We start from the raw sequence: 27867 nt of genomic DNA, 5'->3' as shown, positions 1-27867 counted from the left end.
CCATAGCTTCACAGATAAAACCCTTAGAGTTTTCTTGAAGGAGCTCTGATTTATGTCCTGTATTCAGTGACATAAAGCAAAGCTGAGGGATAATTATCCTGTGAGCACAGAGCCAGTGCAGTGTAAAAAAGGTGCCAAAAAATTCCAGTGCTGTCATTAACTGCTGCTGGCTGCTTGTCATCTGAGAGTGGAGGGCAGCCCATCAGCTTGTACTAGGAGATGGAGAGATGAGAACATACCTGTACACAGCAGGGTATTTATAAAGTCTAATCGAGGAAGGAGAGGAAGGAGAGGAAGGAGAGGAAGGAGAGGAAGGAGAGGAAGGAGAGGAAGGAGAGGAAGGAGAGGAAGGAGAGGAAGGAGAGGAAGGAGAGGAAGGAGAGGAAGGAGAGGAAGGAGAGGAAGGAGAGGAAGGAGAGGAAGGAGAGGAAGGAGAGGAAGGAGAGGAAGGAGAGGAAGGAGAGGAAGGAGAGGAAGGAGAGGAAGGAGAGGAAGGAGAGGAAGGAGAGGAAGGAGAGGAAGGAGAGGAAGGAGAGGAAGGAGAGGAAGGAGAGGAAGGAGAGGAAGGAGAGGAAGGAGAGGAAGGAACCCTCCTGAAAATGCCTCCCAAAGTGTTGTAGCACTTATTTCAGTGACATGACATTTCACTTTTCCTATGGAGCCAGCAATGTCATATTGCTGATCTTTCCCTGATTTAAAACTGTGTTTCCCAAAAAGCTATTAAATATTGAATTTTTGCATAGTTCCTCAACTGACAAAAAAAAAGGATCAAAAGGAGGGAAAGAGCCACTAAATTACTGGAGTGCTTTTCTATGTCCTTTGAAAGCTGTCAACGTTAATATTTTTACCTCTTTTTAAAGCACCACAGAAATATTAGCACTTAAAACAAGAGGGTTCTGCTGCCCCAGGTGTTACTATGGAAAAAATATAGTCATTTTCCATGGTAGAGAAAGAAAAGCATATGTTGAAAAACAGTCTCAGCCAGTCTGAGCTTACCTAAGTCTTGCCTAAACTGCAAAATAAAATGATAGAATGGTTTTGGTTGGAAAGGAACTCCAAAGGTCATCCAGTCCAACCTCCCTGCAGTCAGAAGGGACATCCCCCACTAGATCAGGCTGCTCAAAGCCTTGTCCAGCCTGACCTCAAATATCTCCAGGGTTGGAGCCTCAACTACCCCCATGGGCAACCTGCCTCAATGTTCCACCACCCTCATGGTGCAGAACTTGTTCCTAACATCCAATCTAAACCTCCTTCAATTTCAAACCACTGTCCCTCATCCTATCCCTGCAGGCCTTTGCAAACAGTCCCTCTGCAGCCTTCTTGTAGCCTCCTTCTGGAAGGAAGGCCACTATTAGGTCCCCTCAGAGCCTTCTCCAGGCTGAACAACCCCAGCTGTCTCAGCCTGTCCTCATAGCAGAGGTGCTCCAGCCCCAGATTATCTTTGTGGCCTTCCTCTGGACCCACTCCATCAGGTCCATGTCCTTCCTGTGCTGAAGGCTCCACAGCTGGACACAGCAGTGCAGGTGAAGTCTTACCAGAGCAGAGGGGCAGAATGCCCTCTCTCATCTGCTGCCCATGCTGCTTTTGATGCAGTCCAGGCTGCCATTTGCCTTCTGAGCTGTACAGTGTTGGCTCATGCCCAGATTCTCATCCATCAGCACCCTTAAGTCCTTTTTTGCTGGGCTGCTCTCAATTTCACCATTCCCCAGCCTGTATTGATATCTAAGACTGCCCTAACTTAATGTGCACCTAAAAGAACATTGAACCATTCCCTTGTTCCCCTGCCTAGACACCAAACAATCCCTCAAGAAGCCAGAAAGAAGTGCTGCTGGTGCTGTTGGTCTTTTAATTACCATAATGTTATGCATTTCTCTAATTGGATTAGCTGCAGCCTTTTCAAACAAAGCTAAACAGTGAAACTGTACTTTGGTTTGCAGAATAAAAGTGTCCCTGCTTATTCATAGTGTCACAGTGCTTACAATAAATATCTTACTCTGCTCTTTCAAAGCATTCACATACATTTTACTTTATTTATTTTACTGGCTGACCAAGTTCTGCAGCCATTCAAAGAGACAATTTGCTCCACTCCTAAGACATTTTTATCTGATTCCTCTTTCATCCCTCATATGGAGTTGTAAACCACATTTTTCTTGTTCCATAAAGAGTGTCACAAACACAGATTGCAGCTGAAGGCAGATCTACATGACAGCTGCTGAAGCCATGGACAAGGAAAGCTGCATCTCAAATTGAAGGGAGCAGGATATGAAAGGATAGCACCTTCAGAAGGAGGTGCATTGCTGAACATGGCACCTGCAGGGCTGGTTGAGGTGTACACATTTGACTATTGTCTTTCCTCCTAGTGCTGGCTGCCTGGGAGAAGAGACCAATCCCTTCCTGGCTACAACCACCCTTCAGGTAGTTGTAGAGAGCAATGAGGTCACCCCTGAGCCTCCTCTTTTCCAGCCTGCTCCAGGGTTCTGGCACTCTCACAAAGTTTTGCCTTCTGCTCCCATGGAACCTCCTCTGCTCCAGCTTGGACTCATTGCCCCTTTTCCTATCGCTAGACATCACTGAGCAGTTGTCCTCCCAACACTGCCCTACACATCTTTATCAACATCAGTGAGGGCACCCCCAGGCTCTTCTGCTCCAAGTTCAAGAGCCCCAGCTCTCTCAGCCTGTCCTCACAGGGAGATGTTCCACTGCCTTCAGCAGCATTGTGCCTCTGTGCTGGACTCTTTCAAGCAGTTCCCTGAGGTCCTTCTTGAATAGAGGGGCCCAGAACTGGACACAGTATTCCAGATACAGCCTCACTAGAGCAGAGTAGAGGGTAAGGAGAACTTCTCTCAAACTACTCACCACAGCCCTTCTAATTCACCCCAAGATGCCCTTGGCCTTCTTGGTCACAAGGGCACATTGCTGGCTCATGGACATCCTTCTGTCTGCCAGGACCTTCAGGTCAGTTTTCACGATGATGGTCTCCACAGATCAGCCCACAACCTATCCTGGTCCATGGGGTTGTTCTTTCCCATATTCAAGAGTCTGCCCTTGTCCTTGCTGGATTGCATTCCATTTCCCTCTCCAGCCTGTCCAGGTGTGGGTGAATTTACATTGCCATAGCACTGTTCAGAAGCAGCTGGCACATGCTGGATGTGAACAGTCGCTGTACAAACCCAAGGTCTTGCTGCCACACAGAGCTGGAATTATTCACAAATGTCAGATTTGTGTCTGCTCCAATGCTTATATAATTTGAAAATCCAAGTCATCATGCATGTAACACCCCCACATCCCCTCTTCTTTGCAGTTCAGACACAATGCACTATGACAGTTTTAAACTCTTAACATCAGAGCAGGGGTTTAATAAAAGAGAAAACAACCAAACCCTATTTGATGAATAAAAACTATTTGTGTGACTGTTTCAGTAGAGGACTCAAAAAGATGTTCTATGGACAGGGGTTTTAAGAGCATGACTGTCAACATCAAAATACATTCTGAATTGCTTTTAAGAGGTTCTGCAGAGATTGTCTTTGATCAGAAGCAGATAAACTTGCACTGCCTGAATTTCTGTGCATGATAGAACAGGGACTGTATTTGCTTTGATGGCTGCATGGCAAGAGACTATACTGTAATAAAGGTATAGTCCTAGAGTTTAGTCTGAATATCCTTACTCAGGCAGTAAAAAGGAGAGGAAAAATAATGCATGCCACATACAAAACTCAGTGATTCTAAGATCTAAATGATAAATCTTGATGCTATGGCAGCTCTGTGAAACTCAACAGAGTACCTGTGTCTCTAAACCTATGGATACAACACATCCACAGAACAGAATTAACCAGGTTGGAAAAGACTTCTGAGATCATCGTGTCCAACCTATCACCCAACACCATCTAATCAACTAAACCATGGCACCAAGTGCCCCATCCAGTCTCTTCTTAAACACTTCCAGTGATGGTGACTCCACCACCTCCCTGGGCAGCACATTCCAATGGTCAATCCCTCTTGCTGGGAAGAGCTTCTTCCTAACATCCAGCCTAAACCTCCCCTGGCACAGCTTGAGACTGTGTCCTCTTGTTCTGTCACATGTTGCCTGGAAGAAGAGACTAACCCCCACCCGGCTACAACCTCCCTTCAGGTAGTTGTCTACAATAAGGTCTGCCCTGAGCCTCCTCTTCTCCAGGCTAAGCAACCCCAGCTCCCTCAGCCTCTCCTCATAGGGTTTGTGCTCCACACCCCTCACCAGCTTTGTTGCCCTTCTCTGAACATTCCTTATGTAGATATTTCTAGCTGCTACAAATGCTATCAAAATCCTCTCTCTGTGCCTGTGTGTTTTGCTTTTTTTTTTCCCTCTATTTGCTACAAAATAGAATAATCTTCTATCAAAAAATATCTTGTTAAGCTCTTTTCCTGATATAAAAGGGCTGGAGCACCTCTCCTCTGAGGACCGACTGAGGGAGTTGGGGCTGTTCAGTCTGGAGAAGAGAAGGCTTCAAGAAGACCTCCTTGTGGCCTTCCAGTATCTGACGGGGTCCTGCAAGAAAGCTGGGGAGGGACTTTTTAGGGTGTCAGGGAGTGATAGGACTAGGGGGAATGGAACAAAAATAGAAATGAGTAGATTCATATTGGATGTTAGGAAGAAGTTCTTCCCCATGAGGCTGGTGAGAGCCTGGCACAGGTTGCCCAGGGAGGTGGTAGAAGCCCCATCCCTGGAGGTTTTTAAGGCCAGGCTGGATGTGACTCTGAACAACCTGATCTAGTGTGAGGTGTCCCTGTCCATGGCAGGGGGTTTGGAACTGGATGGTCCTTGAGGTCCCTTCTAACCCTAACAATTCTCTGATTCTATGAATCACATGAGAGGAACTGAAGCACAGCAGATGTTCTCATGCAGCAGAAGAACAAGGCTTCTACATGTGAAGATATTACTGCAAAGACAGAATCTTAAAGCCCAAACAGGACAATTCTTAGTATTAATATGAAGCAGCAAACTCTCCTAGGACTTGTGGAAAGCGTAAGACGCAGAGGAGCTGTGCAGAGTGAGAACAGAACCTTAGCAGGCAACAACCAATGACAGAAGTTTACATTTCGAGCATCTTCATTTCTTCATCGCTTTTTAGTCCCTAATTTAGCTTTGAAAGCTTTCTTAGAATCAACTCAGCCAACAAAAAAAGTGCCTCTGTTCAATCTGTGACTGTTTGCCTGCAGTACAGAGTCACAGCACAGACTGCAGCTTTCCCCTGAATGAAGGATCCACAGCCCAGTTTTCAAGGCACTTATCTCTCAGTAAGAGATTTTAGCCACTTCTGTCTTTTTCCAAGGCTACTTCTCCCTAATAAACCTTTCTATGGAACTCAAAAGGCTTCTCTAATCGAATTAACAGGTTTACAGAAAATAAGTTATACCCCAAATTGCATAGGTGGGCATGGGGAAAGAAGGAATGTTTCAGCAAGATGCAACCTATTATGTAAATTTGTCACCACATGCCATACATAATGAATAAACCTTGTGCTCTTAACACTTTGATTATAGACTGTGCAGACAATGCAAATTAAAATTCCTGCTGCTCCATAAACGCAGTAAGAGGAAATTATGTAAATTTTCACACATTAGATTGATTTGGTTGCAATGAAACCTGTTCCACTTGATGTTTTAGGGGAAGAGCCACAATCACAATGATTGAGAAAGCGCAGTGTTAATGAAGTGTGTTATTGCTAATCAATTCCTCCTCCTCCTCCTCCGGTAATGGCACAGGCATGTGCAGTGACACTGGCAAGTGTAACCCCTCACACCAGCCCAGAGATTACAAGGCAGAAATTAAGAGTTCCATAAACTCAGGTCCTGTTGAACATCAGAGGTTTCAGAGTGAAATGATGGCAGGCATTCAGGAAGGGTGTGAGCTCTGCTATGTAGATATAACACACACATAAAGCTTGCTGGCAGTGCTGGCTGTCAGACTGCTGTAGATCAAGTGAAGTTCCTTGGCTGGGATGACACCAGGAGTAAAACAATCATCTTTCTACTGGCTGAGCTCTTGGCAAACATGGAATGAGATTCTCACCTGGCAGTGATGTACAGATCCACAGAGTGCATTGGGTGGGAAGCGACCCTCAAAGGTCATCTTGTCCAATCCCTCTGCACTGAGCAAGGACATCTCCAAATAGACCAGGCTGCCCAGGGCCACATCAACTCTGATTTTGAATGTCTCCAGTAAAAGGGCCTCAACCACATCCCCAGGCAACCTGTTCCAGTATTTGACTGCTTTCATTGTGAAGAACTTCTTCCTGATGTCCAATTTATATCTCCCCTGCCCCAGTTTCAAACCACTGCCCCTCATCCTGCTCAACTCTCCAGCCTTCCTGTATGTCCCCTTCAGGTATTGAAATGCAGCTCTAAATTAATCCTGGAGCTTTCTCTTCTCCAGGCTGAACAGCCCCAGTTCTTTCATCCCATCTTCATAGGGAAGGCGCTCATCTTCCTAGCCTCCTCTGGACCCACTCCACCAGGTCCACGTCTGTCTTGTGTTGGGAGCCCCAGAATTGGAGACAGTACTCCAAATGAGGTCTCATCAGTGCAGAGCAGTGTCAGAATCACCTCTCTCCATCCACTGGCCATGCCTCTTTTGAACAGGTTTAGTTAACTGAAATGCAAAGCAAGGTCTTTCAAGCTGAAAAGAAGATTTCCTGTCCAAACTGAAGAAACTAAACTGGCAGTCTCAGGTGGTTTCAAGTCTCACACAACATATTTTTCCCCACTAACAGTTAGCTGGGAATTGTGGCAGGAATTTGGAATGTCTCACAACTGAACATAGCTGATTTGCTTCTGTAACCTGCTTGTGAAGAACTGCAGAGCACAGAGCTGATGGAGATGTTTTTACAGGGAGCTGAGTTGTGAAGCAGATTACACCTCCTTTACCCGAAGCAGAGGAGCGTGGCTCTCCAAGCATCATGTCACTACTTTAAACAAAATACTTTGTAGAGCTCCTCACCAGCATGATAATCAATTGCAGAATGCTGCACTGCTGTCTTCATTATTTCAATCCTGAAGGAGACCTACAGGAAGGCTGGAGAAGGACTGACTGCTTAGAAGGGCTTGTAACAATAGGATGAGGGGCAATGGTTTGAAACTGGAGAAGGGTAACTTTAAGCTGGATATCAGGGGGAAGTTCTTTACAATAAAAGTGGTGAAATACTGGAACAGGCTGCACAGGGATGTGGTGGAGGCTCTATTCCTGGAGACATTCAAGATTAGACTTGATGTGGCCCTGGACAGAATAGAATCGAGCAGAATAGAATAGAATCAAATAGACCTTTGAGATCATCAAGTCCAACCTATCACCATCTAATCAACTAAACCATGGCACAAAGTGCCTCATCCAGTCCCTTCCTAAACACCTCCAATGATGGTGACTCCACCACCTCCCCGGGCAGCACATTCCAGTGGCCAATCACTCTTTCTGGGAGGAACTTATTCCTAACATCCAGCCTAAACCTCCCCTGGCACAGCTTGAGACAGTGTTCTCTTGTTCTGCCGCTAGTTGCCTGGGAGAAGAGACCAACCTCTGCCTGGCTACAACCTCCCTTCAGGTAGTTGTAGACAGCAATAAGATCTGCCCTGAGCCTCCTCTTCTCCAGGCTAAGCAACCCCAGCGCCCTCAGCCTCTCCTCATAGGGCTTGTGCTCCAGACCCCTCCCCAACTTTGTTGCCCTTCTCTGGAAACATTCCAGCAACTCAACATCTTTCCTAAACTGAGGGGCCCAGAACTGGACACAGTATTCAAGGTGTAGCCTAACCAGAGCTGAGGTGTCCCTGCTGACTGCATGGGGGTTAGACAAGATGACCTTTGAGGGTCCCTTCTGACCCAATGCAATCTGTGAATCTGCAAGTTTACTGTGCTAGATGAGATAATTAATTAGATTACACATCATACTTTTGCACTTCTTCTGTTCTACAAACGTCACCATGGCATTTTTGAAGGAAAACTTTCATTTGCAAGAGGAAATCTGCAAAACTAGCAATGTGTAGCACCTGCTATTTCCCAGGTAAATATGAGCAGGTGGGATGAGCCAATCTGCCTTACTTTTCCTTTCCATTTATATAACTTCCACACTATCCTTGAAAATATTCGTCACCGCATGTAGCGACTCCAATTGTTTCCTGTCTCTACTGACTTGTCTCCCACTAATTTATAGTTCTTTCCTGCCAGGATCTAAGGAAGCACTCTGCACAGAGACATGTCCCTGGCCTCAAGAGCAGTTTGACACACAGGAATGCTGCAGGTTGTGAACATAACACATATCAAACCAGAACGACACAGGCAATGAGAGAGCTGTTAGGAAGCAATGACACAGCAGACAAACATACAACACACACACACACACTAAGCCTGGCACTTACCAGAAGAAATTTCAGTATTTTATGTTTTGGGAGGAAAAAAAAAAAAGAATAAATGAGGGTTGAGCCCCAGCTGTAAAAGAAAATTTGGTGGACCAAAAAGAAGGAAATGCAAAAGCAAAAACAAAAAGGAAAGATACACAGCAATGAATCTTTCCTAGAAATGAAGGGCTATTTCTTTAAGCAGGCAGAGAGGCCATTCTTGTATCAGCATGCAGATCTCTGCTGTGTTTCAGGGTTTAAAGATGCCAATCAATTTTTGCTTAATAAGGTGCCTGCAATAACGTGCCTGCCACCGACGGGGAGAAGCACGGAGAGTGCTTAGGACCCAGGGCTGCTGCTTCAGATCGTGGGCTGCTTCTCATCAGCTGCAATTTCTTCTGGCTTTAGGTTGGGGCTGCTGGGGGAATCAGCTATGAATGAGGGCTCCTCTGCTTTAGAGTGCACAGTCTACACTGCGTTGTGCTAATTAGAATCTCAAAGCATGACGTGGTCAAAGAGTCGCTCAGAGCTTGACAAGCGAGAGATTTGCAAAAGCAAAATGGGGACACACACACACACACACACTTAAAGTTGAGAAGCAGGAAAAACAAAGTCAGCTAAATGAACGTAGAGAAGCAGTAGCTAAGCATTGCAGCTTGCAGGAGTTGGTACAGATGTTTGGTTATAGAAAATAAACACAAAGAATCGCAGCGGTAAATATCTCACCCCACAGGAATCGGCTTAATTTCCAGCTCACAAAGATCCTAGCAAACAGCATCCCTCCACGCTAGCTCTTGCTCGAATTCTTTGACTTCAGACCGCTTTGTTTATAGGAAAAAGCTCTCTTTGATGTTGGAATATTAGAAGGAGTGAAACAATAAATTTCCCATATTCTAATAGCCAGATATCCTGAGCTCGTTCAAGGGCCCCTTGATTCATGAAGGCAAATAATTAAATTACCTGAACTTTGATCAAGGAGCTGCTGTAGTCCCTTTTTGATGCAGAATGTGGCTGTTTGAAGCTCCAGCCAGATAGCTAGCCCATATGTTTTTTAACTCTTCTGGCACCACTAGCCAATTTCATGCAAGGAGCCAGCATTTCCAAGTGATTACCACAGTATCAGTGGGGAATGCTGCTCCACTAGGAGTAGAGAAGGCATAGAAGGTCCAATTAGGATCCTTATACCACAGACTCGATGTTTATTGAAAGGTTTAAATTTCTCCTCCTCCTAAACAAGCTGAAATTACTTTTCAGGCAAGTAAATTTGCCTTTGGAAGCTGCTCTTTAGGTGGCATCTCACTGAGACACAAAGCAAAAGGAGAAGGAAGGAGTTTTGTCTCTGCAATACAAGAGTTCACAACATGTTCCATGCTTTCCAGCTATTTCCTGGAAGAAACATGAATGGGCACACACTTGCCTAGTCAGGTGAAAGAATGCTTTTAGAATCACAGAACTGTTTTGGTTGGAAAAGCCCTCTAAGACCAACAAGTCCAATCTACAACCTAACACCACCATGGCCATCACACCCCAAGTGCCATGTCCACACATCTCTTGAACACCTTCAGGGATGGTGACTCCACCACTTCCTTGGGAAGCCTGTTCCAATCCCTGAACACTCTTGCCACAAAGAAATGTTTCCTAATATCCAACCTAATCCTCTCCTGGCAAAATTTCAGGCCATTTCCTCTCCTTTATCATCTGATACTAGGGAGAAAAGACCAATCCCCACCTCACACCAACCTCCTTCCAGGGAGCTGTAGAGAGCCATGAGGTCTCCCCTCAGCCTCCTCTTCTGCAGACTGAAAAACCAGATAGATTTAAGTCTTTCATTCTTCCCCCTCCTCAGATGCAAGCACCTGGATGAAATCATCTCTGCCATTACTAAGTCAAAGTCTTAGCCAGGCTGCCTGCAAAGCAGCAGAGAAATTAGAAGTCAGTACAGATGCTGCTCTCCCACATGGTTTGTAAATCTGAATGTGATTACTGAAAGAATTCCTCTCCATAAATGAGGAATTATGCTTCTCTTCATTCACCCTAGGATTCCTTAGGGAAACGAGGAGGTTACTAAAAGAGCATAATTAGAAGGCATAATTAATGTATAGGTATCTCTTACTCAGTTCCCAATACAGCTTCAACAATACAGCCATATATATATGTAGATATATATATCCCCTCCCCCCCCTTAATTTTAGCAACAGTTTCATGGTTTATGGAAATGACCTCACTAGGCTGCTGAGAAACAGCTCTGCAACAGGATTTTTTTTCTCCTGGTATCACTCATGGTAGAAATGCATCTGTCCTTCAAGGCACAGCTGTGGAAAGGATTCATGTCATGCAGCCTGACATCTCAATTCATAAGGACACAGGCTAAAGAAAGCAGGATGACTATGCCTGCCTTACTCCAGATAATAGACAAATTATTTTGGGACTTGAGGATGTAGATAGCAATTCATGTCTTCACATTTAAAACACTTGATTTGTTTCCTTAAAAGTTTCTGGGGCCCCTCAGTTTAGGAAAGATGTTGAGTTGCTGGAACGTGTCCAGAGAAAGGGCAACAAAGCTGGGGAGGGGTTTGGAGCACAAGCTCTATGAGGAGAAGCTGAGGGAGCTGGGATTGTTTAGCCAGGAGAAGAGGAGGTTCAGAAGAGACCTTATTGCCATCTACAACTACCTGAAGGGTGGTTGTAGCCAGGTGGAGGTTGGCCTCTTCTTCCAGGCAACCACCAACAGAATAAGATGACACAGTCCCAAGCTGTGCTAGGCAAGGTTTAGGCTGGATGTTAGGAAGAAATGCTTCCCAGAAAGAGAGATTGGCCACTGGAATGTGCTGCCCAGGGAGGGGTGATGGAGTCACCATCCCTGGGAGTGTTTAAGAAGAGACTGGATGAGGCACTTAGTGTCATGGTTTAGTTGATTAGATGGCGTTGGGTGATAAGTTGGACTTGATGATCACTGAGGTCTTTTCCAACCTGGTTAATTCTGTATTCTGTAATTTGTTGGACTTCTCATAAAGCCCAAAGGGGAAATGTGGATAATCAATTGGTAAGGAGGAGGAAGGAAGTTCAGGTGCAGAGAATTTTCTGGGGCTGTTCCAGTAAGTCACAGGAGCTGTACATAAAGTGTGAAACAGAAAACCTTCCTATCTGAGTGACTCAAAATCCTCATTGTGACATTATTATCACAGAGTGATAGAATGGTTTCATTTGAAAAAGACCTTTAAGACCATCTGAGTCCAACCTTCAACGTAACACCACCATGGCCACTAAACCACGTCCCACACCACTGCCATGTCCTCAGATTTCTTGAACACCTCCAGGGATGGTGACTCCACCACCTCCCCGAGCAGCCTTTTCCATTGCCTGAGCAAAAAACCCCCAAATGTTAAAAAAGAAAAAAGTATATAAATAAATCAACAACCAAACCAAACACATTAAAAAGCAGGAAAGGAGAAGCTGCTGCTCTCAAATTGAAGCAGCAATTAGCATTCATTAACTCCAAGTTATCAACTGCCCAAGGCATTTATGGGTTAAATATAGTATCTTGCTAAGCACATGGAAACAGTTAAACCACAAGCTTTTCCACTGTTTGTTTTGCATGATTCCATTTCTAGTAAAAATGGATTTCATTTCCAGATGGGGCTATACCTCTAGGCAAAAGCATTCTTTTTTTTCCTCTCCTCCAGTAGGCTAAGTGATTTAACATCAACAGAAAAGCCTTTTGTACACATTGTTAATTTCAGTTCCATTACTTCATTTTCTTACTCAATATCAATGACCTTCTGTAAGTCAGTTATTTTTTCCTCAATCAGTAAATAAATATCAATCCCATTTTTTTTTTGGTAGCCCTCACATCATGAACAGCTTTCAAGAAATAACTTGATAGCAATTCCTTTTCTGAAGAGAAATATCATAAAAGCTAAGCAGTTCCATTGACTGGGTATGGTGAGAGCCAGACACAGGATATAACAGCTCTGAGAACAAAAGACAGAGCTGCACCCAGTTCAGCAGTGATCTGATCCATGCAGACAACCTGGTTCAAGTCTGCTCCTGGTCTACAGAATCATCTGAGGGCAGTAATTGCAGTTAGCAGACTTCCTGACCTCTAGCTCATCATTAAAAAAGCCAAGGTCATGACAACCAGCAACTGTCAAGTCTTGCTAAGTTATCAGAGCTGGCACATCCTCTATAGACTTGATTATTTCAGCCAAATTAATTTCTTGTTCCATTTGATTGGATAATTAAACAAATATTAGTGCAATTTCATACACACAATGGTGTATTGATAGCATTCCTAGTGAGAGTAGAGAGCGGCTTAGCCCTGAAATGCACACCCCCATCTAATCTCTGTTTAAAAACACGAGTGAACTACTTTAATTTAAACCAAAATGACTTTACATTTCCATATCAAGGTTATTGTATAACACCAATGCCAGCTGAATAACCTCCTGGACCCCAATACAGTTTCTCTGTTATGTAGCAGGTTTGACCAGGCAGAATTTGAACCAGTGATGTGTGACCATCAGATAAATAGTTTCAATTTGTCAGCTCACAGAAGTCACTAAAGAGAGACTGCTAACAGCAGCAACAACGAAATTCTGCACATGTATTAAATAAAGGTGGGCAGTCCCCTAGGAGAGGTCACAGTAAGGTGGCATTCAATGTCATCTCAATGCCATTCCTAGAACTATAAAATTGTTCCAGTTGGAAAACACCTCTAAGACCATCAAGTCCGACCATCAGCCTGAGACCACCATGGCCATTAAGCCACATCCCCAAGTGCCATGTCCACACATCTCTTGAACACCTCCAGGGATGGTGACTCCACTGCCTCCCTGGGCAGCCTCTTCCAATCCCAGACCACTCTTGCCACAAAGAAACGTTTCCTAATACCCAACCTAACTGTCCCTGGCACAATTTCAGGCCATTTCTTCTCCCTCTATCATCTGATACTAGAGAGAAAAGATCAACCCCACCTCACTGCAACCTCATTTCAGGGAGCTGTAGAGTGCAATGAGGTTTCCTCTCAGCTTCCTCTCCGCCAGACTGAACAAACCCAGGTCCCTCAGCTGCTCCTTAGTGAAAAGTTCACTGAATGTTCAATTTTGTGCTGCAGAGGAGCAGCAGAAGATGATAAACTAAGGCACAAGAAGTACAATCTAAACATAAGCAAGTTCAATGAACTCAAAACAGTGATGCAGGAATCTGAGAAACTGAGAACTAAGCCTAGGAGAACAGAACATTACCAAAGGACATAGAATGATAGAATTGTCAGGGTTGGAAGGGACCTCAAGGATCATCCAGTTCCAACCCCCACTGCCATGGCCAGGGACACCTCACACTATATCAGGTTGCTCAAAGCCCCATTCAGCCTGGCCTTACAAACCTCTAGGGATGAGGCTTCCACCACCTCCCTGGGCTACCTATATCAGTGTCTCACCACCCTCATGGGGAAGAACTTCATCCTAACATCCAATCTGAATCTACCCATTTCTAGTTTTGCTCCATCCCCCCAGTCCTATCACTCCCTGACACCCTGAAAAGTCCCTCCCCAGCTTTCTTGCAGGCCCCCTTCAGATAATGGATGGCCACAATTAGGTCTCCTTGGAGCCTTCTCTTCTCCAGCCTGAACAGCCCCAATTCCCTCAGGCATGCAGAGAATAACCATAAAGATTGTAGGTGTTTTACTGTAACCCAGATCACACCAATACCTCAGTTAGCTCCGAAGTCTCCAAGTCCCCTTCATACAGATCAGTGGGCTCTGAACTGTGTAGAGATACAGGTCTAGGAATCACTGAGGAAGGGATCATCTTAAACTAGATTCACTGAAAAGGTATGGCCAAACTCTGCACCATCAAAACCCATGAACTAGAGATCACAGAATGGTAGAGATTGGAAGTGACCTCCAGAGACCATCCAGTCCAGCCTCTCTGCCAAAGCAGGACTGCCTAGGGCAGGCCACACATGAACACATCCATGTGGGTTTTGAAAGTCACCAGAGAAGGTGATTGCACAACCTGTCTGGGCAGCCTGTTCCAGGGCTCTGTCACCCTCACCACAAAGAGCCTCCTCACATTGAGGTAGAACCTCCTGTATTCCAACTTGTACCCGTTGTTCCTTGTCCTACCACTGGGCACCACCACAAAGATCTCAGCAGCTTCATCTCAGCACTCACCCCTCAGATATTTATAGGCACTGATCAGATCCCCTTTCAGCCTTCTCTTCTCCAGAGTAAACAGCCCCAGGTCTCCCAGTCTTCAGAGCAGAAATGTTCAAGTTCCCCAGTCATCCTCATAGCCTCCATAGGACTCTCTCCAGCAGATCTTTGTCTTTTTGAACTGGGGAGCTGGACACAGTATTCCAGGTATGGTCTCAGCAGGGCAAAGGTGTTCAAAAAAAGGACTGCAAGTGGCACTTGAAGCCATGGTTTAGTTAGTCATGAGGGGTTGGGTGATAGGTTGGACTTGATGATCTCTGAGGTCTTTTGCAACCTTGTTAATTCTATGATTCTATGAGTAGGGGGAGAGAAGAACCTAAGAGATCTCTAAGGGGACAGTTGCTGGTAGTACTTGAAACAAGACTACATATTCAGAGTTTAGGAACAATTTTTTTCCCCTCCCATATAAATATCACAAATTTGACAATTTTAAGGACAGAAAGAACTATCAGTTCTCAGTCTGACCTAACAGACACTTGCATTGGTACCTAATCAGCCTTTTTGTATGCAAATGATAAATTGTTTTCATGTAAATGCCAATGCCTTCTATGTTTTCTTCTTGCTTTAGAAACAGAAATGCTCTGTAAATTGCCACCAGGAATTGAAATGCATACTAATCAGCTCTATTCTCTGAGCTATACCAGCTATAACTGGAATGGTAACAAATAAAAAGGCTACAATCAGTGGTGGACAAGGGTTTCTATTTGAATCAGCACACACACACACCCCCAGCAAAATTGTTATTCAACTGCTTTGCAAAAATGGTGGGACCTCTCATGTGTCTGGAGAAATTGGGTTTGAAACTGTGAATGAACAGCAGCTTGCACTCATGTAAAATATTAAAGATCTTCCCTGGAATTTCAATTGCAAAAGAAAAATACACTGGGAGAGGATGGGAAGGAGATGTTATCTTTCACAGTGCTCTGTTCGCTGTGTGCATTGGATAAATGTCTGATTGTTCAGCTACATCAGCCTGGTAATCTCTGCGGGTAAATAATGATGCTTACATGCAACATGACACTGGAAGGTTTGAGCACTGTGCTGTAGGTATTGAACAGACCCAGCAGCACTGCATTGCTTTAGTATTGGTCCTTCATAGAATCAACAAGGTTGGAAAAGACCTCAGAGATCATCAAGTCCAACCTCTCACCCAACACCTCATGACTTACTAAACCATGGCTTCAAGTGCCATGTTCAATCCTTTTTTGCACACCTCCATGGATGGTGACTCCACCACCTCCCTGGGCAGCACATTCCAATGGCCCATTACTCTGGGAAGAACGTTCTCCTCACCTCCAGCCTAAACTTCCCCTGGCACAGCTTGAGACACTGTGTCCTCTTGTTCTGGTGCTGGTTGCCTGGGAGAAGAGACCAACCCCCACCTGGCTACAACCTCCCTTCAGGTAGTTGTAGAGGACAATAAGGTGTTCCCTGAGCCTCCTCTTTTCCAGGCTAAGAAAGCCCAGCTCCCTCATCCTCTCCTCACAGGGCTGTGCTCCAAACCCCTCACCAGCTTTGTTACCCTTCTCTGGACACATTTGAGTGTCTCAATATTCCTATAAGTTACACCCTGTGATAGGACAAAGGGTAATGGATATGAACTACAGCACAGGAGGCTCCACCTCAACATGAGGAGGAACTTCTTCACTGTGAGGGTCACAGAGCACTGGAACAGGCTGCCCAGAGATGTTATGGAATCTCCTTCTCTGGAGACTTTCAAGACCCATCTGGATGTATTCCTGCACAACCTGTGCTGGATTCTATGGTCCTGCTCTGGCAAGGAAGTTGGACTCGATCTTTGGAGGTCACTTCCAACCCCTAACATCCTGTGAGCCTCACAAAAAAGCTTACAATCATTTCAAGAATACCCTGCAATGGAAAAAAAAAAGGCACTAAATTCTGGTCTCAGACACTGATCTAAAATGAACCAAAAGATGCTTAGAAAAAAGAAAAAGACCAGACTGGATGAGGCTCTGGCCAGCCTGATCTAGTGTGGGGTGTCCCTGCCCATGGCAGCGGGGTTGGAACTAGATGATGCTTGTGGTCCCTTCCAACCCTGACTGATACTATGATACTATGAAATCCCTCCCTACATCAAGACATGGTCAAGTCTGCTGCCTGAGGAGGTCTGCCTGTTGGCAGCACTGCTCTGAAAAGAACAGGATTTCATCCTAAAATTTCAAGTGTGTCTTCAAGTGTTTAATAAGGCCAGCTTCTTATTTTGGAAATGCTCTCCAAAGCCCTGCATTTACCACAGGATTTCTCTCAGATAAAACTACTCTTTCCACAAATCAGGTAGAAACTTTGCTAATGTCAATGGTCTCAGTTTACAAGTTGTGTGGGTTTGGATTTGGCTGGGCTTTGTTGTTGGGTTTTAACCTTTTATTTCAATTGAAAGTTTCCAGTAACAAACAAAAGTTAATTTCAACTCTGTAAATTAAAATATATACAAAAGTGCATAAAGTCTACAGAAGATGTAGGCAGGCAGATGATATTGTATGAGTCTGAAAAGAGACTCCTTGTCTGGGGGCTGGAGTAGTTGCAGTTATTCTGCTCTGATAATGAAAATACTTTTAATTTTGGTTCAAATGCCAGCCAGCTTTGCACAAACTCAAGTTCTTTTTGTTTGCTTTACAGTGTCTATAACATATATATACACACACACATATAGAATCAATAAGGTTGGAAAAGACCTCAAAGACCATCAAGTCCAACCTGTCACCCAACACCTCATGACTACTAAACCATGGCACCAAGTGCCACATCCAATCCCCTCTTGAACACCTCCAGGAATGGTGATTCCACCACCTCCCTGGGCAGCACATTCCAATGGCTAACAACTCTCTCTGGGAAAAACTTTCTCCTCACCTTGAGCCTGAACTTGAGACTGTGTCTTCTTGTTCTGGTGCTGGCTACCTGGGAGAAGAGACCAACCTTCTCCTGGCTACAACCTCCCTTCAGGTAGTTGTAGAGGGCAATAAGGTCTGCCCTGAGCCTCCTCTTCTCCAGGCTAAACAACCCCAGCTCCCTCAGCCTCTCCTCATAGGGCTTGTGCTCAAAGCCTCTCCCCAGCCTCATTGCCCTTCTCTGGACACGTTTGAGAGTCTCAATGTCCTTCTTGAATTGAGGGGCCCAGAACTGGACACAGTAACACAAAAAATATCAATTAATAAAAGATGAAAGGAGCAATGCAGTTCCTCATTCAGCAGCCAGGATCTCAGAGATAATTACTTTAAATCAAGAAGGGACAGACCATTTAAATGTATGACTTAATGCCAACACATACATGTATTAATAAAACAGCATGAATGGAAATAGGGTTTAGTCTCGGGCTTCAAATAGAGCTATCATCTCTGGCTTCTACTGAGCTAATGACTTCTCCTTGACAGAATGAGCTGTATGCATGTGTTTAACTATTTAACTTAACCACTGAGACCAATTAAGATGTTTCTGGAGTTTTATTTTATTTTAAAATATATATCAGCAGCCTCACTGGGATACAAATTATGTCGAAGCCAAGTTTCTATGGCACCAGTTTAACCTTAAGTGAAATACTTTCACGTGGAATAGCTGCTGATCACACTGTAGAAGGGGACTGGAATGCAGTGCAGAAGAAGCAGTTCAATGGGATTGACCTCAAGGAATTTTTTTTATCTTACCAAACCAGCACAGGCTTTGTGTGATGAGGAGCTCCCATGACAAGAAATGAAGGCTGCAAGCCATAAATTCAACCTCTGTTTCGCTTGCTAGCATGAACAAGAGGAAATGGCCTGAAATTGTGCCAGGAAAAGGGTTTAGATTGGAGATTAGAAAAAAATTTCTTTCCTGCAGGAGTGGTGGTCAGGGATTGGAATAGGTTGCCCAGGGAGGTGGTAGAGTCACCATCCCTGGAGGCATGGCCATGGCACTTGGGGACATGGTTTAATGACTATGGTGGTCTTATGCTGATGGTTGGACTTGATGATCTTAGGGGGCTTTTCCAACCCAAGCAGTTCTATGATTGTAATAAACCTGTGCACAGCCATCTAAGCCAGGCTGTCTTCGAGCTGTGGGGTAGTGATAACACACTGATTGCACAAGGAAGCCTGCACTAGTGGCACCATACAAACCTAAAGCAGTTAAATGCTTGGTGCTATGATGATCACAAACATGAAAAGTCTGCAAAGTGCATATTAAAGGGCGACAGAATTCCTTCTGCTCATCACTCCAGTCTTTGTGTGGGCCTGTGTCTCTACAGAACCATTGGGAGTACATTGGAAGAGTGTCAGACCACACCAACACAATTAAATGGAAGCTTAAGTGTAGCCACCATTCTAGAAAGGTCCTTCCCACAGCTTACAATCATGTGTTAAAGTTCTGCTCACTTTTGTCCAGTTCATAACACTTCATGATCCACACCTGCCTCTTAAGTTGGTTTATCTATGATGTGGTTTACACTCTTATCTGTGGATGAACAATTAAATGCATGTTGTAATACTGAGCTGTATTTGGAAACCTGTTGTTGGACTGCTCCCCACTCACGCTGGAAAATCCTGGCTCCTCTTTTAAATTCAGTTACTTGGTCTTTTCCTTTTAATCCATTTACATTGATTTCTCCTACTCCAACTCTGCCTGCCATTTCATTGCAATTAAGTATTCTGATGAACTCTTGCTGATTCAGAAGGGAATGGGCTCTTACTCATTGCCAAACTTTAGAGGGGAAAAAAACCCAACAACAACAGCAAAAAAAAAACCAACACACCACAACAACACAAAACCCCCTTAGAATTTGCTTAAGCCAGCACTTTAATTTTAAAGTGCTAAATTATGGCTCATGAAGCCAGCAGAACTCAGCGGGAATGGGATGCCTGAAAGCTACCACACCACCCAAGCAGTTATGGGAGAAGCCCTTATGCTTTTGTCAGGCAAAATTAACCATAATGTCACCTTCCCCACGGGCCCTGCTCAGCAGCAGGGCTGGCTGCTCCAGATATTTGTCCCTGAACTCCTGCTGGCTTGTGAAGCACTGCAAATGCCCCATCCATGTGTAATGTTCTCTAGAGGGTCTTAAAGATGACTGGCAGCTCTGACTTCTCCACCCACCCTGAGTGCATCTAGCAGCTTAAGAGATGTTCCCTGCCTTGGAGCACTGAGGATGATGGGCTGTTAACAAATACTGGAGTACTCTTTACAACACAGTGCTCCCCAGCAAAGCAGTGCTGCTTTTTCAGTGCACTAGTTACTCTCTCACCCAGAGCTGCTAATTTAAGATAATTCTTAATTAATATCCTAAATTTGGTGTGATTGACAGGAAGCTACACATCTGTTGTGGCACTGTGTTGCCCATTTTTTGGCACTGAAGTTGCAGACAAGAATTTCTATTAGACACATGAGCTCCTCTGGCAGCATCTCTGCCCAGGTGGACAGAATAGCTGTGGTTTCTTTGTGGGGGAGGGAGGACTGAACCTTCTCTCACCACCACAATACAGTAAGAGGAAGTTCTGCACTCTTAAATATGTCCTATACACAGGAATCTGATTGGTCTGTGGATCAATTCAAAGATCCATGCAGCACAGCATCCTGCCTTGAGTGGATGTCTAGGGAAGAACAGCAGAACAAGACAGGTGGAAACAAGAATCCTTCCAAGCCTGGAAACATTTAACATCTGCACTGCCATTGATGAGTATTTGCATTGACAGGCTGTAACAACATGTTTTATATCCCAAGGTGCTACAGGATACATGGAAATTATTTGGACTAATCTACTCTTTTTCAGTTCTTCAGCTGTAAGCTCCACTGACCTAGATGTGTATGGGTAAAATCAGACTAATTTGGCCTAATGTCTTTTTTTGCCTATTGTTGTTCTATTAAGGATGTCTTGACAGACCACTCGAGCCTCTATGGCATGGCCAGCAGGAGTAAGGAAGTGGTCACACTCCTGTACTCAGCACCAGTGGGGTTGCCCGAGGTGAGGAGTCACCATTCCTTCTGCCACTTGACTCTGCCCTGGTGAGACCTCACCTGGAGTACTGCGTCCAGCTCTGGAGGCCACAACACAGGAAGGAAATGGCCCTGATGGAGTGGGTCCAGAAGAGAGCCATGCAAACGATGAGGGGGCTGAAGCACCTCTGCTATGAGGACAGGCAGAGGGAACTTGGGGCTGTTCAGCCTGGAGAAAAAATGACTCTGAGGAGACCTAATAGTGATCATCTAGTATCTAAAGGGGGCTGCAGAGGGACTGTTTCCAAAAGCCTGAAGTGATAGGATGAGGGGCAATGGTTTGAAATTAGAGAAGAGTAGATTGAGACTGGATGTTAGGAGCGAGTTCTGCAACATGAAGGTGGTGAAACACCAAAACAGGTAGCCCAGGGAGGTAGTTGAAGCCCCATCCCTGGAAATACTCAAAATCAGGTTCAACAAGGCTGTGACCAGCCCGATCCAGTGGAGGATGTCCCTGCTGACTGCAAGGGGTTTGGATTAGATGACCTTTAGAGGTCCCTTCCAACCCAAACTATTCTATGGTCTAGTGGCCATGGAGGTGCTGTATAGAAAGTTGGGCTCGATCTTAGAAGGTTTTTCCTCCTTTAATGGTTCTATGATTTTGTTTCTCTTTCTAAACGCTTTCTTTTGGCACAGCAAACCCGCACAGTGTCTCGAAGAAGGAAGAGACAGCTATCAAACGGCTGCCAGGGAGAGGACAGGGCTGCTCGTTTGACACCCAGACTGCAGCTGTGGCACTCTCCAGACCATCTGAAGTTACAGCATTCCCAAACTTTGCAGCGAGCGCCAAGGTGGGAAGGGGACACCGAAGGTAACGCGATCCACTGGCTAGAGAGACGTTAATCCTGACAAACTGCCTGAGCATTAGCCCGAACCGCAGCGAGATTGAATCCCGACTCCCCCGGGAGGGCCGAGCGATGCCGGTGGTAACAAAACGGCTTTTCATCGCCGCCCGGAAAGGCGGCGGGGCGGCGGCAGCGCGGAGCAGCAGCGCCCCCTAGTGCCCTCCCGCCTGCCGCCAGCCCCGCACCGCGCAGCTCCGCACCGCTCCGCGCCTCTGCCCCCGCGGCCGCGCCTCCGGCAGCTTAACACCGACCTGTTGAGCAAAGCGGAGCGACAGAGAGAAGAAAAGCTTCCCAAAAATCCCGGCTCCCCGAGTGAAATCTCTCCCCTGGGAGTCCCGCCTGCAAATCTGCTGCCCTTCGGTAACGCTGAAATGACTGCAAAGTCCTTGCTTGCACAGGGACAGAAAATGAATGGGTTTAATAATTTGGCATACGCAGGCTTGCACGGAAATGAATCAATCATTTCACAGTCTGAGAATGTCCTAGCCTTCAGCATCAAAACCCAAACCACATTTTCTCCTCAAGTAGTATCAAAGTTTTAGAAATAAATGGCTACAGTGTTCCTTAACTGATAATAGACAGCATGAAACATACATAAAATTATATACAAATATGACATAAACTGGCAGTACTTAAGAGTAAAGTCCTCTTAATTCACACGGACAAAGTCCAAGCTACACTTAAAATCAATGCCAAACTTTCCATGTATGTCCCTAGGCTTTAGGTTGACCTCAACAAAGAGACAATGAAAACTGAAATACTGTTAAAAACAACCCCCAAAAAAGGTTGTATGCTACGCTTAAACCAATGACCAATTTTCCATCCATTTCTCTAAGCTTTAGGATGGCCCCAAAAAGGGACAATGAAAATTAAAAGTCCCATTAAAAACCAGAACAAACAAAAAATGGTGTAGTGTAGGAAATTCCATAAAAACTCAGAGACATACCAAAAACAACCAAAAAAAACAACAGAGTAAGTCTAGAAACTATGTTGCTAAACTGTTTCCAAATAATTGATTCCAGATGTGACCTCTCTTTCTCACAGGCTGAAGATATTTCGCTAAGCATCCAGCTCACAAAATGGATTCCAAGTTGGTTTAGGCTGTTCATAAAAACAAAGACATTTGGAAGTTTGAAATGGCTTAGGTTTTCTATGACATCTGAGACAGAAATAACTTACAGTGTGGAAATCTCAGCAACAGAAGATTTGCTTCTCAAGTTGTGCTTTGTTTCACTGCAGCATTTGCAGAAACCAGAAATGTTAGTCTCAGTCTACTGGAAGTCTGAACTTCACATATGTTCCTTACACTAAATTAAATCAAATGTGTCAAATGTTCTCAGGATAACATATTAGTACAAGCTGAAGCCACATTTAAAGCTTTTGATCAGACAAATCATTAAAAAAAACAAACCCAACATTCTAACCTTCATAGTTTGCCCATGTTGTCATGTGAAAGAGAAATTCACTTGGCTGTCCTGACTCTCAATCAACCACTTCCATACAGCTTTCCTTCTGCAACTGCTGATGGTAAATTGCAACGACTTAGCTCCTCTCTTGACATAATCTATCGTAGCAGCATTTCTGGTAATGAAGCAATCGAGGTCTCAGTGATTTCTTTGGACAGCCCACACTTAAAAATTCAGCAAAGTTAAAGCTGATGTAGAGAAGTCTATAAACAGCATTCTCTGTCCATGCTCATTCTCTGATGGTCTAATGCAAGGCTGAGGTGAAAAAAAATCAGAGGAGCCTATTCCAGGGCCTAAGAACAAGAGCCTGTCTGCAGGAGAAGGATGACTTTTAGGTAATTTTCCTAAAGAATTTAACATTCTTTTAGTGAGGGTCTTGCTCTCAGTTCTGCAACTTTGTTTTGCTCCTCTCCTACAAGAGGAAGGAGAACTGCTTTGAAAGTACAGTCAGAAACTTTGGTTTTCTAGAGTGCAGTAGGCGAAGAAATAGGCAAGAAAAAATGTTTTGCGTGTTAAGGTATGAAGCTCAAACCAGACCTCCTGCTCTTAATCTCTCTACCCTTCTTCCTGCCCATCTCCCCAGCAACATGAATCTCACCGCCCTGCTATGAAAATGCTCTTCATAAGCAGGCATCTGCAATTCCACTTCCATATACTGCTGTGTATCTCCCCACGTAAAATCATCCAAAGGATTGAGCACAATCATCGATTTGTGTTCCAAACCTCAGTGGACGGACCTGGCTGAGACAGATGTCAGATTAATTATTGCAGAAGGTCTACACTGAAAACGAATGTATTTATTGGTATATTCTAGCCAGCATAGGGGGGAAAAAAAGAACAAAGTATTTACCTGGAGAATCACATACACTTTGGAAACAGTAAAGCAAGCATATGAAAAAGGGAGGGAGGGAAAAGAAAGACAGACATTCAGTAACGACTGAGTGCATGCTTCCCTGCTTCTGAATCTGTTAGTGCTTTCCTCATTCAACAGTTTCATTATTAATTAGCTAAAAACATTTCATTTCTTAACAGAGGAGCACAGAGTCTGTAAAATTCTTGTTGTACCACCATCACAAATCAACAGGAAGAAAGTCTTTCCCAGGGAGTTACTAGCCATAGGAATGTGAAAAAGAAATTAGCATTCTCCTTATAAAGGGCCAATTTCTGAATTAGTGACCTCATTTGCTAAAGAGGTTCCTTTGTCACAGATATCTTAGTAGGTAAATACTGTGTTACACAGCCACACGGTCCTTTGTAGCAATGGTACAAAGATCTCCTAGCACATACTGGTCCTCTCCTCACCAAATGAATATTTAAAAGAGCAGACAATAAAGGGGGACTTCTATAGGAGGTAAAGGCATTCGTATCATGATGTCAGACTGCTATATGTGCTCCCGAAGGACTGCACAGGAAGCACTTTTATTCTAAAAGTTAATGGTATTTATGGAGACCTACAGCCTGATCTATTTTATGTCTCTTAGGGATGTGCTTATGCATGTATCACCCAAGAGTCTAATGCTTTTGGGGCTAGCCCGTAGTACAGGCAGATACCATTTTGGTACCTCGTGAATAGTAATGCATTTGAAAGCCAGAAAGCAAAATATATTATATATATATATATAAAAAAAAAGGAAAAAATATAACAAGAAATATATAAATCAAAGTCTTTCCTTTTTTTTTCATTCTAGATAGAGTATCCTTCATTTCATGCACTCCTAATTTCTGCATATCCATTTCACGCCTGGGAGCTACAGTGCAAGTAACAGATTTCCAGTTCGGGGTTTTCAATATCTGCTTTTCCGGAGGAACATTTTAAAACGGGCAAATATTCGCCCTCCCCCCCCCACCCCCTCACCCCACTCCCCCGCCTCCACCCTCCGAAGAGGAGCTGGAGAGGGAAAAAAAAAATAGTAAAAAAATACCGTTTGCGACAGCGTTTCCTTTCTCCCTGTGGCGAGACTGTCTCGCCCCTCCGGGAGCCCGCCGGCCGCCTCCGCACGGAGCTGCGGCAGAGCCGCGCACCTCTCCCGGCCCCGGCGCCGCTCGCCGGCAGCCCCGCTCCAGGCGTTGCTCGGCCCCGGCGCCGCTCGCCGGCAGCCCCGCTCCCAGAGCCTTGCCCGCCGCACACCTGCTCGGCCCCCACCGCACGCCCGAACCCCAGCCCCGCTGCTGCCCGCAAGTTTCAGGCGCACCGCACGCATCCTCCTGCTCGCTCCTCTGGCTCGTCTCCCCGAGCGCCTTTCCTTTCCCCCTCGCCAAGCCGCCTCCTCGCCCGGCAGCAGCGCGTCCCGCACCCCGCCGCCCGCTCACCCCAGACAACTCCGGCGCCGGCGTGCCCCGGCTGCTTCCCGCGGCACGCCGCTGCGGCCGCCGCTTACCTGCGGGTCCGGCGTGGCTGGCTGCTTCCCTTGGCCACCTCCGGAGGAAGGAGAGGAGGCAAGTCCCATTCACAACTAGACACTGAGCAGACACGGCAGCATCTTCAGCCTATTACACTCCACGGGCAGCGGCTGCTGAATGAGGCTCCGAGCTAGTGGCAGGAATTAGAAAGAGGGAGGGAGGGGAAAGGGGAGAGGAAAGGGGAGAGGGAGGGAGAAGGAGCAAGGAGGAGTGAAGCAAGATTAGAGGAAGGGAAAAGCTGGAGGCTGTTGCTTCTTCTCTATTTTCTTCTCCCTTCCCCCCACTCCCAGAGGAAAGCAGACCCCAGAGCCTGCCCTCCCGCATCCTGAGTGCCCTCCGATGCCTACGGGGGAGAAGTTGGGGTTGGAAGAGCAAAGCAAGGGGATGAGGAGCCCAGGGTACTCTCTCCCTTCGCCCAGGCAGTCCGTGGGTGGGTAGGGTACGTTGTCCCCACCCCACGCTCGGTTCTGCAACCCCTCAGCCATACAGGCACCCACACGAGGGGGACGGGGACACGCACCCTGCGGTGCTGGCAGGCTGCGGGAGGGATGCCCTGTCCCTTCTCTGTCACAGCTCCTCTGCAGGCAGCCCAGGACCACCCCACGGCGGTGCGGGTGGGCTGGAACCCACGGAAGAGCCTCGGGCACGGCCAACCGCGGCCACTTCTGCTGCAAGTCTTCTAGCTGGGGGGCTATCCCTGCCTCATGGCTCTCACAGAGAGATCATCTGAGCTGGACAAACGGTAGGGGCATTTTATACCCAACCCAGACATGGTTCCTGTCATGATCAGACATTTGTCCAGGGGAAAAAAAAAAAAAACAAAACCAACAAAGTTCCCCAAGCATTTATGGATGTGGAAAATCTTGGTCTGTTGTAGCTCCCAGACACAGGCTGAGGCAGGGCCTCTCTGCCCAAGCAGGCTGTTAGGGGTTGAGAGGGTGACCCTTTCTCAAACACACCTGACCCAAGTGCTGCTATTCTTGCTGATGTGACACACCCAGGCATGATCCCCAGGTGAGACTGAGCTCTGTGAGCCCAGGAAGAAGTGTTCTGAGCTGACACACTCATCCAAGCCCAGAGGCAGCACACATTCATAGAGTCATAGAATTGTTTTGGTTGGAAGAGACCTCTAAGATCGAGTCCAACCATCCCCTCCCGTCTAGCCCACATGAGCCTGCAGGTCCCCTCTCACCCGTCAGCTCCCCTCAGAGTGGCCAAGACCCATGCGCTCTGAGGTGGCTGTCAGCACAGTCGCTGCCATCTGTGTAGCTGAAGAGCAGAGCAGAGCGAGGAAGGATGCAAAGCTCAGCCCCTCAGGAGCAAGGCTTGCATTCGCTGTTGGAAATAACTAGGTGCCTCTTTGTCAAGATAATGTGCCCATCCTCAGGCAACCCATCGGACCGTTCAACCCCCGCGCCACAAGGCAGCACTCACGCTGCTCTGTGACCACACCACTTGGCCCCGAAGAACAAGGCTTTTATATTCTGTGGTTAATTAGCTCTGCCAATAACTCCAGGCAAAGAGGGAGGGAAAAAAAATTGGCACAAAACCTGCCACTGTACAAACAAAGAATTTGGAAGGAGGAAAGCTGATAAACAATGCATCCTAAGGAGGCTGAGGGACACTGAAGTTAGCACAACAGAGTAGCAAGCCCTGCCTGATGTCAGCCCCAGGGAAAGAGCAGGAGCCTTCTGGCTGCAGAGATGGGGGCCTTGAGGAATTAAGGGCTCCAATTAATTTGCTTCAGAGGTATTCTGAGAGTTCACAGTTTGATTTGCAAAGGCACCAGGGAAAGGTCTGTGTGTATTGCGAGGTGGAAGGGCACAGGCAGGAGGGCTCAGCTCTGGATGCAGGGCATGGCACTACTTGGAGCAGTGACAAAGCACCCAGGACAGCAGTATGGGTCCCAGCTGTTGAGCACAGGCAGGCAAGTAGCAAGGGGAGCAACCTTGGTGTGGGAAACTCAGAGCTTGGGACAGACAGGGGAAACCATGGAACAAACCCAGAAACACCATGGGCTGAGCAGAAAGCATCAGGTAATGAGACAGCTAATTAATTGGTATTGGGCTTTATCTTGATAGGAGTAGGGCTGTGGTGCTGAGAAAACTAGTTGTAGGAGAGGGGGTTCATAGAAAATTCAGAATGTAATTAATTATGGGGAAAAAAATGTGTAAAGGAGCATTTGAGATGGTTTTTGGGGAGACATAGCTGAGGCAGGAGAGGGATGCACATGAATTTGGAACAATTCTGTCAAGAAAGTGGTGGTTTGGACAGAAAATAGGAAAGGAAGGGAAATATGTCTCAAAATAGTTCCATGTAGTTCCAGTCCAAACCTATTGCCTTTAATGGGCACCATCAGTCTCCTCTGATGATAGTATGAGAATTACCATTTGTTTTCTTTATGGATACACTGTAGTGAGTACTACTTAGTGTAGCTCTGCCAAAACTGCCACTAAGCAGAAGCCCAGAGCTGGGCATCTGGCCGAGGTTTTTTTCCCTTTTCCCCTTCTCCTGCTGGCATTAGCAGTGCAGTGGAAGGGATGACTTTTGCAATTCCCTTTTTTAAACTGCTGAGATCAGATTTTTTGGAATATAAAGG

At 45.8% G+C, this 27867-nt stretch overlaps 1 protein-coding gene across 3 annotated transcripts in view; it reads right to left on the bottom strand.

Annotated features, from left to right (window-relative positions):
• The window catches only part of CDH11 (cadherin 11), a 90946-nt gene extending 64468 nt beyond the window's left edge, over positions 1-26478 (bottom strand). The window contains exons 1-2 of one of the 3 annotated variants that reach the window (XM_068150891.1): positions 26461-26478; positions 25247-25398 (exon numbers count right to left, since the gene is read on the bottom strand). The gene's annotated coding sequence lies outside the window, so the exon portion shown is untranslated. Of the gene's footprint in view, positions 1-8385; positions 8407-25246; positions 25517-26460 lie in introns of those variants that run through there. The other 2 variants (XM_068150890.1, XM_068150892.1) reach the window with 2 other exon arrangements.
• Between the last annotated feature and the right edge of the window lie 1389 nt (positions 26479-27867).

The sequence above is a fragment of the Melanerpes formicivorus genome, unplaced genomic scaffold (assembly GCF_026170545.1).
Source record: "Melanerpes formicivorus ecotype bairdi unplaced genomic scaffold, bMelFor1.0.p_v2 SCAF_20, whole genome shotgun sequence".
In the NCBI taxonomy this organism is placed as follows: Eukaryota; Metazoa; Chordata; class Aves; order Piciformes; family Picidae; genus Melanerpes; species Melanerpes formicivorus.
Note: the sequence above shows the minus strand (reverse complement) of the source record. Positions and strands in the feature narration are given on the sequence as shown.